This window comes from Lacerta agilis, chromosome 14, assembly GCF_009819535.1.
Source record: "Lacerta agilis isolate rLacAgi1 chromosome 14, rLacAgi1.pri, whole genome shotgun sequence".
In the NCBI taxonomy this organism is placed as follows: domain Eukaryota; kingdom Metazoa; phylum Chordata; class Lepidosauria; order Squamata; family Lacertidae; genus Lacerta; species Lacerta agilis.
Genome location: NC_046325.1, coordinates 9604826 through 9620494, shown reverse-complemented (window position 1 = coordinate 9620494; position 15669 = coordinate 9604826). Strand labels below are relative to the sequence as shown.

The 15669-nt window shown below is 46.8% G+C and overlaps 1 protein-coding gene across 1 annotated transcript in view; it reads left to right on the top strand.

Annotated features, from left to right (window-relative positions):
• LOC117058030 (vigilin-like) overlaps positions 1-15669 on the top strand; it is a 49785-nt gene that overhangs the window by 5217 nt on the left and 28899 nt on the right. Inside the window, 1 exon segment of the mRNA XM_033168904.1 lies at positions 13889-13968. The gene's annotated coding sequence lies outside the window, so the exon portion shown is untranslated.

Genomic DNA, 15669 nt, shown 5'->3' with positions numbered 1-15669 from the left:
TTTTGCAGTACAACACCCATCAATGAGCATTGATGTGAGTTGTAGCCCAACTGGAGAATTTGAAGTACACAATTATGGGAGAGCTGGACAAGCAGAGTGGTACCTCCGGCTACGAACTTCATTCGTTCCGGAGGTCCTTAGGAACCCAAAACCGTTCTTAACATGAGGCGCGCTTTCGCTAATGGCACTGCCTGCTGCTGCTGCGCCGCTGGCTCGCGACTTCCGCTCGCATCCCGGGGCAAAGTTTGCAACTGGGAGAATCTACTTCTGGGTTAGCGGAGCTCGTAACCTGAAGCATTCGTAAGGAGGACGGTACGTATCACGAGGTTCCACTATAGTGGCTTTAGGCTGTTGTTGTCCCCCCCGCCCCCAGTCTCCAATGGCTTCCGTATTTAGAGTGTTAAGGTAAAGATAAAGGGACCCCTGACCATTAGGTCCAGTCATGTCCGACTCTGGCGTTGCAGCACTAATCTCGCTTTACTGGCCGAGGGAGCCGGCGTACAGCTTCTGGGTCATGTGGCCAGCATGACTAAGCCGCTTCTGGTGAACCAGAGCAGCACATGGAAACGCTGTTTACCTTCCCACCGGAGTGGTACCTATTTATCTACTTGCACTTTGACGTGCTTTCGAACTGCTAGGTGGGCAGGAGCAGGGACCAAGCAACGGGAGCTCACTCCGTCACGGGGATTCAAACCGCCGACCTTCTGATCAGCAAGCCCTAGGCTCTGTGGTTTAATCCACAGTGTCACCCGCGTCCCATTTAGAGTGTTACTTGGTTGCAATGGATTGGGTACCCTTTCCCAAAGCTGTATCCTCCGCTTTCAAAGCTATCTATCTTCTGTATGCTGTTCGGGGATTTGAAAGCTCTATTGCCTAACAAATACTTTCTGCTAGTATTTGGAGCATGGGGCCTGCTTTAATGTTAAAATTCTGATAAATCTCCACCACTCTGCTTTGAAGTTTTACCAGTCTTCCCTCCGTTTCAAGCTTGAAATGGTACATCCCTATGGACTAGGAACTTGGAGTATGCCGCTTGATGCAAACTGGGATTCAGGCCCCTCCATGGAGAGCCATGCATAATCAAGACAATTGAAGCCACCGCTTTGTTGATGCTTAGCAGGTCTAGGCCTCGTCAGTGCCTGGAAGAGAGATTTACATTTACACCACTTTGGGTTCCATGATGGGAAAAAAGTGGGATAAAAATGTAAGAAAAGGTGGAATGGCTGTTGTCCGTCCCCCCGCCCTCGGCATGAGGTCAAAGCAAAGAGGGAATAGCCAGTCTGGAATTATACATGGAAAAATACAGTATATATATTTGTATTTCTAACACTGAGTGGAAGGTAGCTCGTAGTGGGGGAGTTCTCTTTTTCCAGGAATGTTTCTTGGCCATTAGGGAAGCCTGGACAAGCTTCTGAGTAAATCTATAGAGGTCTCTTGGAATTGTTTGGCAATATGTGGTCATCTGGCCTCCTAGTCACTGCCCAGCCACGCTGCACATCCCTGCTGTCAAGGCTGGCTATGCTGACTGGGTCACAGGATGGCCATCTGTGTGGCCCAGCTCTTTGAACATTGCATTCAAAATCCAATATAGTTTTTATAGCACACAGTGAAAGCTGTCGTTTCTGCTGCTTATTTGTTTGCCCCAGTAGCTAACTAGTCCAGCCCCATCTCAATTCCTGGCTTCCACCTCCTGCTGACTAGGGTGTAGCGATTTGTTTTTTAAGGTAGTTTTGGTTCCTTTAGGCCTCCCGATCAGTCTGCAGGGCTAATTGCTTATGCTTGGTGCAGTCATGGAACATCTGAGCCTTTCTTGCTTTTGCAGTGTGCAGAAACATCAGGTGAGTTCTCTCTCCGCACACCCCTTAACAGTGCACAATACTCAATGAAAATATTAGTTCAGATGTCATGTCTTTGCAGGGGATGAGAAGAGGCGCTCACCTGATTTAGTGGGAATAGATGTGGGTGGTAGAGCTGTCGCCAAATGACATTTGCTGAGGGGCAAAAAAAGAAGTAAGTTTAAGTAGCAGCTTTGAGAGGTGGTGGAGTTAAGTCAGCCACTGCATCGTACTTCCTGTGGTCACATTTCTAAACCAACTAGAGCCCCATTCAGAAAGTGTTGGTGACAGATAACCATACCTCGAGGATGAAAAACCATGGTTTGTTGAGTGAAGTGGAAACCATGGTTTGGCTGCGGTGGACTACTGTTCCCCACTAACCAGAAAGCAATGCTAACCAGATTGCTGCTGAATTGCCAATCCCAGCATGCTTGACTGGGGCTGATGGGAGCTGGAGTCCAGCAACATCTGGAGGGCCACAGTCTCCCCATCCGTCACTCAACATCTCACTCAAAGTCCCCTCTATGACAGTCAAATCTTTGTTTCGAAACTGAGTTGGGCCACTCCCATCAAATGCTGGCCCACCCTATGGTGCCGTCTGCTGCTTTCAGACTATGTTCCTCGACATGTGTTAACACCAGGGTGGGGAAATCTTCTCCGTCGAGGGCTGCATTCCCTCGGTAATTTTGGAGTGGGGCGGTGGCAGTATTAGAAGCCAAGCCCCAAATTTGTCTGGGGACCCCTTTTCTAGGAACAGAGGAAACTGCCTTATACCAAGTCAGACCCTTGATCTTGCTAGTTGAGTATTGCCTTCACCGTCTGGTAGTGGAGCTGCCAGGGACTGATCCGGGGGCCTTCCTTGTGCAAGACTGATGCTCTACCTATGGTCTGTGTAGCTCAGTATTGCTTACCGCGATGGACAGGTGTTCTCCAGAATTTCAGCCAGGTGAGGGAGCCTTCCCTGTCCATCCTGGAGATGTTGAAGATTGATCATGGGACCTTCTGCATGCAAAACCGTGGCCTTTAAAGGAAAGGCGTTTTCCTTCTGTCTCCCCTCTTTCTACCTGTGTGATATCAGCTGCAAGGCTGTGTAGGTTGCTGGCTGCCTGCTTTTAACATCTCTGCTGCCTGGCTAGAAAAGGGGGTCAGCTCTTCCACTGGCACATGCTTACGAGTGATGGGGAGAAAGATTGAATTCTGGGCAGAGACAATGCATAATCATTGGGTGATAGTGCTGAGAGTACAATGGGTGTGGCTTTACATACACCAGCAAATGTGTTAGGACAAAATAAAAGCTTTGTTCCCTCCCCACCTCCACAACCTCTAGCGCTTTTCGCCAAGCGCTCTCTCCGTCTCAACTCAAGGGGGAAACGGCAACTCCCACTGATACGAAAATAGGAGCTGCTTTTAGCACCTGCACCTGCGTGGCCCTCCGAGACCCAGAGAGTCGCTGCGGAGCCCAATTAAAGGCTCTTGAGAAGTCTGAATGAACAATCGCAGGCGACGGGGCTGCAAAACAACGCCTGCGTTTTCGGTCCTTTTGTTCCTCCGGCTACGCTTGCCGCCGCTCGAAGGTATCCAAAAGCAGAGACTCGGACCTGGGGCCGTGTTCGGCCAGTAATTCCACAACACTCATTTTAGAATGGTGTAAGCCAGCTTTCTCCAACCTGGTACCTTGAGATGTTTTTGGACTGTGATACCAATCATCCCAGACCATGCTGACTAGGGGTGATGGGAGTCAGACAACATCTGGAAAACACCTGGTTGGGGAAAGCCAATTTTGGCCACGCTGGAGGCCTGCTAATTCAACACCCCAACCCCCTTTTAGCCTCTCGTCGTAGGAAAGGTGCCTCAGCCCGCTGGTGGTATTGGTTGCCCTTTCCTGTTCAGTGCTACCTTGGTTTAAGAACAGCTTAGTTTATGAACAACTTGGAATAAGAACGCTGCAAACCCGGAAGTAGGTGTTTTGGTTTGTGAACTTTGCCTTGGAAGCAGAACATGTTCCGCTTCCTGTTGAGTGTGTTCCATTTGTAAATGGAGTCCCCCGCTGCTAATCGGAGGCTTCCTGTTGAGTCTGTCGGCTGTTGAGTCCCGAGCACCCACACAACACAGAGGGGCCATTCCGTGAAAAATGAGCCTGATAAGAATGCTAGATGAGCACTGGACTTTGGTGAGGAAGATTCCAAACGTGCAGTCTAACCATTTTTTTAAAAGCTAAAGACAAAAGAAGTCCACCCACGTAGTCTTCACAGAAGTGTTCAAATTAAAAGTTTTCTGATGATTGTCCCACCCGTGACAGCATTTTTTCCTTAATTTTGTATCATTAAATTTCTTAAACTTAATTCCTGATTGCATAGTTGTAACCAATAAACATTGATTTAAACAGATATGCTGAGTTTATCATTGAGTCACCTCCCAACTCACAGAGTTTTTCCATAAATCAAACTTATCTCAAGCTCCGTGTCCTTTTTTTGTCCCACCCGTGACAACACTTTTAACATTTAATAAAATTGTCAAAAATATCCATAAAATAATAAAACATTAGTAAAATGTTCAGTATCTTATTAAGAACATAGTTTAAATTTTGGTTGTTAATTTTTATGTATATTTACATTGTTACACATGTGTGAATACCAAAAAACATGGTCAAAGTGTCCCACCCGTGACAATGGAATGGCCCAGAGGTGATATTGGGAGCTTTTGGTTTTTTGTTGCGTTTTTGTTTGTGTGGCTTTTCATATTTTTTTACTGTGACTTGTTCTTCGTTTTACAGGACTGACTTGTGACTGTGGCTTGTGACTTTGTTTTTGAGACTTGTTTTTGTGACTGTGTGGAACCCAGTTCAGCTACTGGTTGATAAAAGCCCCCCACCCAAAAAATGACTATCAGTGCACGTAAGAAAAAAAATTAGGTTTAATTTTTATAATCTACAATACTGTCTTATTTATTTTATAGTACAGTACATTGATTATTGCTTTCATTTTATGGATCAATGGTCTCATTAGTTAAATTCATGTTAAATTGCTGTTTTAGGGGTTGTTTTTCATCGTCTGGAACAGATTAATCCATTTTCCATTACTTTCTATGGGAAAGCACGCCTTGGTTTAAGAACGGGCTTCCAGAATGGATTAAGTTCATAAACCGAGGTACCACTGTACATCAGGTGTGTGGAACCTTGGGGCTCGGAGTTCAGATGTGGCCCTCCAGGCCTTTCTACCTGGCCCCTGGAGTTCTTCCCACTCTTCTGTGTTCCTTGAGTCCTTTTTCCTGGCTGGAATGGGTCAAGCAGTTAAACTGCCTCTCGCTTGTCTGGTGGAGGTTCAGAAGGTGTGAGTGGGGATGTGGCTGTACGTGTAAACCTCTGACTTTTACTGTATAAAGGGAAAGGTCACACCTGTTTCTCCACAAACTTGGCGTGCAGCCCCCCAGAATGTTCTCCTTGAAGAAATGCGGCCTCCAGACTGAACCCCCCCCCCCCCCGCTGTGCATTTTCCAGCTCTACAATATCCCTTTTTATGAATGGGTGAGTGGACTTACCGCTGTCTTTTGTGGTGGGCTTGGGAAAATGATGCTGCCAAATCTATTTTCAGCCCCTTTCCTAAGAATTCCTATCATGGGATTCCAAAGGCCTTCGACACCCCCCCCCCCAACCTTATGTAGGGAAGCTTGTGCAATTGTTTACTGTTTTTTCAACCTCCCTCCCTTCCCAGAAAACTCGGCAGGCCTAGTCCGTCACTTTCAGCCTTAGGGGCCCCCCAGTAGACTGATGGTAACAAGATGGTAAAAAAAGCAGAGACATCACCTTGCCGACAAAGGTCCGTATAGTTAAAGCTATGGTTTTCCCAGTAGTAATGTATGGAAGTGAGAGCTGGACCATAAAGAAGACTGATCGCCGAAGAATTGATGCTTTTGAATTATGGTGCTGGAGGAGACTCTTGAGAGTCCCATGGACTGCAAAAAGATCAAACTTGTTCATTCTTAAAGAAATCAGCCCTGAGTGCTCACTGGAAGGGCAGATCCTGAAGTTGAGGCTCCAGTACTTTGGCCACCTCATGAGAAGAGAAGACTCCCTGGAAAAGACCCTGATGTTGGGAAAGATGGAGGGCACAAGGAGAAGGGGACGACAGAGGATGAGATGGTTGGACAGTGTTCTCGAAGTGACTGGCATGAGTTTGGCCAAACTGCGGGAGGCAGTGGAGGACAGGCATGCCTGGCGTGCTCTGGTCCATGGGGTCACGAAGAGTCGGACACGACTGAACAACAACAAACAAGGAAGGGAGTCAATCATAGGAAGTCATAGCTATGCCCCAGTTTGTGTCATCTCTGGGCCTAACTCTTTCCTCCTTGAAGACCCTATGAAGGAAGCAGCAGCCCCAAAACTTCAGATCAAAGACTAAAGATTGCCCTGTGATAAGTATGCTTCATGTTGTCATCTCAGCAATGTTTTTCCCCCCAAGATCCCGCATAATGCCTTCCTCATCCACTCTTTCTTTTTTTTTCCTGGCTTGCGGTAGTTGAGATGTGGCCAATGTGCTGTTGCCTAGCAACCCCATGAAGGTATCTTTGGTCGTGGTCAGAAGGCTTGCTCTAGGCCAGGGATGGGGAAACTCAACTTGCTTGGTAGCTGGGACCTGCCAGTCATTTTGCCTGTATCTTTAAGTCACCTGTTTTCTTGTGTGAATTGGTTGACATCTGGTATAGCATGGTTTATAGAAAGTGGGAAGGGATATGTATTTCCTCACTTTATCATAATATTAGGACCTGGACCACCCAATGAAGTTGAAGATTTCGGACAGACAAAAGTAAACTTTTTCACACAGCACCTAATTAAAACTGTGGAATTGGATGTAGCAAGTACCCCAGTTGATGGAGGATAAGGTGATCAATTGCTACCAGCCACCATCAGTGTTAGAAACTGGGATGGAAAAACTAGGAGCCAAGTGGCTCCTGGGACCTGAGCTGTGGGTGCCAAAACAGAATGTGTAGTCGCCATTTGGGGAGATCGGCAACACTTTTTATTATTTTGATAAGCATATTGTTAATATCACATTTTTAACAGAAATTGCGAATGCATGTTTAATTTAGTGTTTACAATAAAAATACTGGTACCATACTTAACACTCTGCTCTTTATTGCTAAACTCCTTAACGTATTGTCTCTCCTTAACATATACTTTGAGGTTTCAAAGCACATACATTTCAGTGATCCTTCAGTGTCAGCCAGGCGCAAAAAAAAAAACGGCACCCAGACTTTTAGAGGTGCTTGCAAATGGAGAATTTTTAGGCGTGAAATGCGCCTGGTGCCCTGCTAATTTTGAACCCTGGCCACAACGCCTATGTTTCTCTCCACAGTCAGAGGTAGTATGCCTCTGAATATAACGCTCTGCACAACAGTCCACTTTTAAAATGAAGCTGCTGCGGTCAAACCTGTCTGGAAAGTACACAGCTGTTATTTCTTCCACCATGGATCTCAAGACTGTACGTAGGGTTCCTAGGCAGCCTCCCATCTTAAACACTGGCTGGACCTAGACCTGCTTAGCTTCTGCAGTGTTATTGCGCCCTCTGCTTCCTAACCATGCAGGACCTCAGCAGTGGCTATTGGTATGCAGACAGTCTTCTGTAACCATGAGTAGTAGGAGAGGGTATGTATAATTGCTCTGGTCCTCATGGTTACGGAAGACAGCTTGTGTATGATCAGCCACTGCTCAGAGCCTAGCCTGCTCACCCACAAGGTCCCTCCGAAACAGATTTTTACACAACTGGAATAAAAAGCAGGGGAAGGAACTGTATGCCAGCCCAGTTGGCGCTGAGCAGCTGACTAGGGTTTGGCAAAAGTGAAACCCATTCTTATGCCTTCTCATATCAACGGCTTTAGCCAGTACGGCGCTTAATGATTGAGAAACACTCCTGAACGCATCTGCGCAATGGGATTGGGCCGAGAAAAACACTCAAACTTTCAGTTGGAGTTAATGAGATCCCAAGGCATTTGCTCCAGAGTTAGCAGCACAGCCCCCCTCAGAGGGTGCTTTCCTCAAAAGACATTTTGGAGCTTGGAATACAGAGACTGGTCTGTAGTCTGGGTGACAATTGCTGTTCATGGCTTCTTTTAGGGAACAAGGCAGGCCAAGGCTGCCAGTACTGGGCATTATTAAAACTTCCGCTTTTGAGGCAACCTACTGTCTGCACCGTTTCCTTCATATAACTCGGAGAGTTCCAGCTCCATTTGTTATCACCATATGCCCGGAGTCCGGGACGGATGGGGGGGGGCAGTCGGCGTTCTCAGTTTGCAGGCTTAATGTCTTAAGAACGTAAGGTGAGGCCTTCTGGATCAGGTTAAAGGCCCGTGTAACCCAGCATCCTGTTTCCGCAGCACCCAGCCAGATTTTATTTACGTATTTGTAATCCACACCTCCGTTGAAATATGTCAAAGTGGTATACGGCGTGCAGTGAATAAACTCTACAAAAAGCATCTCTAAAAATCTGTCAGTAAATGCCACTTGGTGAAGAAGAGAAAACTCGTATTGCAAAGGCCTGTCTGAACAATCTCGTTTTCAGAAGGCGTCTGAAAGAAGGTGTGGGGGGGTGGTTCCTGCTGAAACGCTGCAGGCAGGGCCTGCCATGCCAAAGGTTAGGTCCATAGTGAAGGCCAGCTGATGCCCATTGGATGCCCACAAGCAGGACTTGAGCACAACGGTGCTTTCCTTCCCTGCCGTCCCTCAGCAGCTGGCATTCAGAACCACCCTGCCTTGGACTATGGAGGTCAAAAATAACCATGGCGAAAAGATGGACTTCCCATCCCTGAGCTTGTCTAATGTTTCCAGGTTGGTACCTTTACATCTTGTAGGAGTGAATGCCATAGTTTTTGCTATGTGCCTTCTCCTGCCCCATTTGCTGGCCAAGACCTCAGAAAGGCATCTCTCTCCTGCCCCCTGTTCCCCCCACCCAAGGCTTTTCCAAATTTTATGGGTACTGAAACATGCAGACAATTGGGTGGGGGGGGGGGAAGGCTATCAGCAGAACTGCATTGATCCCTGGGGCTGAGGTTCCCCATTCTGGCCAGAGGCTCGTGCTGATCCTCAAGCGCCGACACAGTCTGGATTGGCTGCAGTTCTTTTCAGAGTCCAAAAAAAAAGAGAGCAACTGCTTGCTTGGCCTGCATCTCTCTTCATTCCGTGGCTGACGGCTGCTTTTGGCCCTCGCGGTGTTTGCTCAGCTCTGCTTGTGCTGCCAGCCGGGTAAACGAGAGATTTTCCGATGAATAAAGTTGCGCTGCTTTGGAGGCCAGGCTAAAAGCCAGAGCCCAGCGATCTTCTGTAATCAAACTGGAGCGGAGCCGGCCCAGCTTGTTCCTGCGGCCTTTATGCGCTGCTCCTTCACTCTGGCAGAGAATTCGTCCAGCTAGCGCAGGAAATGGGAAGCTTGGAGAAATGTTTAGTTTGGTACACTTTGAGAACCAGATTTGCATTATTTTTCTTTTTGTGCAAAGGAGTAAGAGAGGCAAGATGGCAGGACAAGAAGCTGGAGGATGAAAAGTTCAACCAGAGGCAAAACAGCAGACTACTTAAGCCTGCACAGAAGCAGCTGTGCTCTATCCTGCCTGCAAACACCTCTCCCTTGTGCTGGCAGGGCGCACAATCTATTTTCAGATGCCTCATTCAGAACTCTTGCTACTGGTGATGTGTCTGTCCCCTCCTTCTTTCCCACCAGACTCACACATGAATCAACACACAGGTGATGTTTCCTGTCCAGTAGTGTTCCACTTTCTGCAGACAGTAAGCACTTGGGACAGGGAACTTGGAAAGCTTCCTCTCCCGTACGGTGTCACTCTCTTCAACCTGGTGAACTTTCTGCTTGTCAACTATCGGCTTGTGACTCAGCTTCGTCGCTCTGGTCTCATTTCGCAAGGCAGAGAAAACGGCTGTATGAATAACCCCACAGCTCAGTGGTAGAGCATCTGCCTTGCAGGTCATGTTAGAAGCTCAGATACATAAGCTAATTGCCAAATGAAACCTTAAACCTAGGTTATGGGACCCAGGTGGTGCTGTGGGTTAGACTACAGAGACTAGGGCTTGCTGATCAGAAGGTCGGCGGTTCGAATCCCTGCCACGGTCCCAGCTCCTGCCCACCTAGTAGTTCGAAAACACATCAAAGTGCAAGTAGATAAATAGGGACCGCTCCAGCGGGAAGGTAAATGGCGTTTCCGTGCACTGCTCTGGTTCGCCATAAGCGGCTTTGACATGCTGGCCACATGACCCGGAAGCTGTACACCGGCTCCCTCGGCCAGTAAAGCGAGATGAGTGCCGCAGCCCCAGAGTTGGACACGACTAGACCTGATGGTCAGGGGTCCCTTTACCTTTATGGTTGCCACAGTGGTATATCTAGGCACCTTTTATGGTGAAATTTGTTGTTGTTAATTTCATTTGTATACCGCTTTATATTTTAAAGGAAAAAACCTCAAAGCCGCTTACAACACACTACAGCATCAAATAAAACAACCCAGAATAAAACAAACCCAGTCTGTTGGACCTGCGCCAGTCGCAAGACACACCTGGCTAATTTCTAACACCATTTGCAAGCAGAAGGTTCTAGCTTTGGACCTCTGGCATGCCCAGGTAGGGTTCCTTGAAACCCCCACCTGAAATCCTGGAGAGCTGCTGTCAGTCAGTGTAGGCAGCACTGAGCAAGATGGGCCAGTGGTCTGACTCCACATTAGGCAGCTTCCTGTGTCCCCTGACCTGTTAGGGGAAATCTCGCTTGCTTTCAGGTGCTTGTGTCTCCTTAACACCTTGAGGGCTAGAGCCATGCCTTGACTTTTCTTTAAAATAAGAAGCTGTTGGTTCTGTAGATTCCGGAGGTGTCCTCTTTTCATCTTGGGAGGCCAGGCTCCTGCAGTTGAGTGCTGGGTTTCCCCTGCCTCTCCCGCAGCTTTCCTTGTTTACATCTTTAGCTCTTTCTCTCTCCCTTCTTTATTTATTGATGGCCAGAGGCCGCAGTCCTGTCGGATTGCATCAAGGAGAAGAGGTTGCAACTCGGTCACCGTGCGTTGCAGAGCCGGGAGCTTGGGGTGGGGGGGAGAGGGGACGCACGGCAACAGGGGGGCAAGTGGCAAACCAGGGCCAGTTTCTACGGAACATGGCAGTGCTGAGGTAGGAAGGTGCTGCCCACCCGTCTTTTTCGGGGCAGTGTGGTGGATTGGACTGCCTCTCCCCACACGAACAGCTTAGCTTAGGCAGATCTGTGGGGTTGATCGCTGTGTCCCAGGAGGGGAATTTGGGTATCGGAGAGACCGAAAGGCAGAGGGAGGGAGGCAGGCAATGCGCTGGAATAGGGATGTTGCGCTCCATGAATTTTGATCCATACTTTGTGGACCCATGTGCTGATTGTGGTGCAGTTACCCTTCCCGTTGTGTGTTCTTTTGAACTTTGCTCTTACGGTACTCAAGCTGTGCCAGAATGCATTCATTGCGTCCATCGAAATAACGGGTGCACTTTTTGAACACTGGAAACCTGCCTTTTGCAGAGTCAGACTGGTTAGCTCAGGGGTAGGCAGCCTAAGGCCCGTGGGCCGGTTGTGGCCCAATCGCCTTCTCAATCCGGCCCACGGACAGTCTGGGAACCAGCGTGTTTTTACATGAGTAGAATGTGTCTTTTTATTTAAAATGCATCTCTGGGTTATTTGTGGGGCATAGGAATTAGTTCATTATTATTATTTTTTCAAATATAGGCCGGCCCACCACATGGTCTGAGGGATGGTGGACCGGCCCGCAGCTGAAAAAGGTTGCTGACCCCTGGGTTAGCTTGTCCACTGCCTGGCAGTGGCTCTCCAAGGTCTTGGAAAGAGAAAGAGGGATTACCCCTGATTCTTTTAAACTGGAGATGCCATCAGGGATGAGCCTGGGGCGCTCTGTGTGCAGATCAGGTGCTCCACCACTGAGCTGTGGCTCCTTCTGGAGGAAAAGGAGGGTGTTGGTATTAGTGGGCCCATTGGGCAAAAGATTCCTGCATTGCAGGCATCGGACTAGACGGCCCTTGCGGTCCTTTCCAACTCTACAATTCTATTCCTTTGAGGCTGTACCGATAGAATAGCTCTATGTTAGAGCCCATGCTTTGCATGCAAAAGGTTCCAATTTCAATTGCTGGCCTTTCCATGTAGGTCTGGACAAGAGCCCTTGCTGAAGATGCTGCTGCCAGTCAGTGTAGACAGTATTTAGCTAGATGGAGCAATTGTCCAACCCTCTGTAAGGCAGCTTCTTATAAGTGTGATGAGCAGCACTAGCACTGGATACAACCCAGAGGGGGAAATGTGTTAAACATACCCGCTTCCGTTAGTTGTTAAATGACTTTTTTTATATATAAAATTGAGCTTTTACCGTAATACGATAAAATTAGAGCTACGGAAGATAAAATAAAAAGAAATGTTAGCAATCTAACACGATCTGTCTCTTTATTTCTTCTTGATTTTTGGAAACAAGATAATACCAAATGTGAGTGCGAGTTCTGCATAGCGAAATGCAGAAATCCTGGAAAGGCTGGCATCGCGTGGCTCCTGCTTTTTGGAAGGAGAAAAAAATAGAATAAAATTATGCTTTGGCTATATTCAGCTCCCTAAAAGGTAGTCAAGGGTCGTGAGAGGCAACCAGGGGGTGGGGCAGAATCTTCAGCTGTGCTGCTTTAAGGCTGTTTGGGGATTAGGAGTTCACAGGCCATGTGCACCGATGGGGGAATTTTCTCTCTAGCAACCTCCTCCTCCAGCAACCTTTGCTATACTGGATGCAGCTTTGACACGGAGGTGATAGCAGCCCCTGCCAAGTGCAAGGAGGTTCTTCCTTCCTTTACGGTTGCCTTAAGAGGATTTCTCTCAAATCCTCCCCATAGAGCTTAGCGCTTCTGCTGCTGCCGCCTCACTTCCTTAATGGGGGTTGGGAAGCTGAGGGCACGAGAAACACCTTTGCTGCAAGTTGTGAGCAGTCTTTTCCTGGACAGGAAGGGAAGATGAGGACCAGGTGCTGGGCTAGATGGGACATTGGGCTGATCCAGCCGGCCTGCTGTTGATTTCCTTAAAAAACCACAGACCTAATCGTTTGCCAGTAGGTGCCTCCTAACCTGAGCTCGGTCGTATTCTTCGACATTTATTTATTTATAAGGTTTTCCTCACCTGCCTTTCGCCAGAAAGTCCCAGGAAGAGGTTGCAGTAGATTCATATGCACAAGCAAAAGAATTACAGTCATGAAACACAATAAAACCATTCCAAAACGGGACCAGAAAAGACTTTTTATGTACGCGACAGCAGCCACACGGATGCTACTAGCCCAGGGATGGAAAGAAGAACAAGTCCCTGCCAGGGAGGAATGGAAAGCTAAGCTGTTGGACTACGCCGAAATGGCAAAACTGACTGGAAAGCTCAGGAACCAAGAAGACAAAAGCTTCAAAAAAGAATGGGAAAAATTTATAATCTATTAAGAGACCATTGCAAGCAGATTTTAATACAAAAAATATTTTTGTATTAAATTTTTAATTTTAATGTAACAAATATTATGGACCATATGGGTTGATATGGAATATAGAATAATACACAGTTGTAAATGCTGACAATAGGATCCATGGAGGGAAGGCTCGAGATTCAAAATAATCTCTATATATGAATAAGCATTTGGATTGTTATAATTTTATATTTCTAAAAACAAATGATTTCATTAAAAAAACTGTTCCAAAATGGAGCAGATATCCCTTTCCCTCTCTCTCTCTCTTTTTCTCCCCTGTCGTCTTAGAACCTCCGATCTATAAGCTAATTGCCAAATAGCACCTTAAACCTGCGTTACTATCGCCGCAATGGAATGTCTAGGTGCCATTTTTTAATGGTAAAATTTATTAGTGTTGGTATTAATTTCATTTTCATACCACTTACAGCCGGTCACAATTTGCAGGGATAACCTACCTACCTTGCGTTTCGGCACAGGGCTACGTTGGAGAGTTTGTTCCAAGCTCAGGCGGAAGGGGCTCCCCCTCGCCCTGCTTGTAAGTGGGTCCTCCTGACAGCGCTTAATCCTTCTTTCAGGACCAAGGCAGCCGTCACGCTGAAGCGCCACAGGTAGCCTCGTTCAGGACGGACCCTTCTGGCACTTGACCATTTTGCAGGTGAGTCTCCCGCTCCCCGCATCCAGCAAAAGGGAAGAGTGAGGGGCGGGCGGGGGGGGGGAATTGCTGGGAGCCTCTGCCAAGGTGGAAAGCATGGGGGGCATCCTTCCCATCTGCGCCGTGATGTGGGCAATGTATTTCTGCGTGTGTTTCCTTTGATTTAACATTTGTCTGCCGCTTTTCCAGCAGCACCAAAATGCCTGCTGAAAGCTTCCATTCCTCCAGGCCTACACAGGCAATTAAGAATACATCCTTCCACAATAGTTACTGTATTTTTCCGTCTATAAGACTAGTTTCCCCCCCTAAAAAATAATGTCCAAAATTTGGGGGCATCTTATACATGGATAGATGTCCCCCCACTTTCTTAAATCGGAGTCCCCAAGAATAGGGGGCATCTTATAGTCAGAAAAATACGGTAATTGGTTTTTCAAAACTATTTTAAGGTTTTATTGTGTGGTTTTATATTTTTCTTGCTATAAACCGCTTTAATGTAGAAATATTTATATAAACAACTTTGAGCACAACAATTAAAAATTAGCAAACGGCATTGCCATCGATGTCATCCTGTCCAATGAAATTTGGAATTAAGTAAGGGAGGTTCAGGAATATAGTGAATGCAGAGGATAGGTTAAAATGATAAATAAAATGTGTAAGATGAATATTTAGTAAAAGAGTGTATAAGGAAAATGTGAGAAGGAGGAAAAGTAATATGGGGATCAATTGGCAATAACTGTGAATTAGGGTTAAATTGAAATCAACGGGGGGGGGGGAATCGGGGAAGTCTGTAAAAGCAATGATGATAAGTGTAAAGCAAGTGGTTAAATTGGGAAAGAATTGTTGATCACCCCAGTGAGAGGGGGGGTTTGTTTGGTATGCTTCCCTTGGTGAGAGAAAGGGGAGTTGGAAAAAATTTAATCATGTATTGTAATTTGGAATTAATTGGAAATTTTTAAATAAATATTATTTTTTAAAAAATCGATGTCATCCTGTCCAAAAACAGAATAATATGTAAGTAAAGTGGAAATAAGCCATCCAGCGAGTGATTAATGCAGCTCATGCAAACACCTAAGAATTCAAAGCAATTGAAAATATATGGCGCCTGTTTCTCATGCCTCAATATTACTGTGGTGATTGCATTGGAGAAGCGGAAGAAAACAGGAGCTGAGGTTGCATCCTCCGTCAAACCTGAAACAGATCACATATTCTGAGTCTCATTTAAAACTAGCTTCCTTCATCGCTCCTCCACTACCAATCTGAGTGGAGGGACAGGGGACCCATAATACTTCGCTTGACTGTTCTTGCTGGTTGCTTTGATGCAACAACATCTGACATCTGGCAAGGCTAGACAGAGCATTTCAAATTTCGAGGGATCCTCCAGAAGCAAAAATAAAAGTAAAAATGTTTTTGCCTGGTGCCAGAGTGGCGCCACAAATGGGGCAGCGCAACTGAAAAAATCCCACTTTCCTCTGGTCGTCTACCTGAATTCAAACAGTGGTGTTGGTAGTGAGATATAAGGGGGAGCCTTGGGCTGATGAGTTTATTGTTCAGGCATGGATCATTTGGTATTGGGAATTCCCAAGAACATTGGATAATACATGGCTGATCAAAGGTGAGCGATGCACTTAGAGCAACCGCTGCACAATCTTGGGCTCATCCAGATGTTTGGGGCTGCATTTCTCATCAGCCCCAGCCAGCAAAACG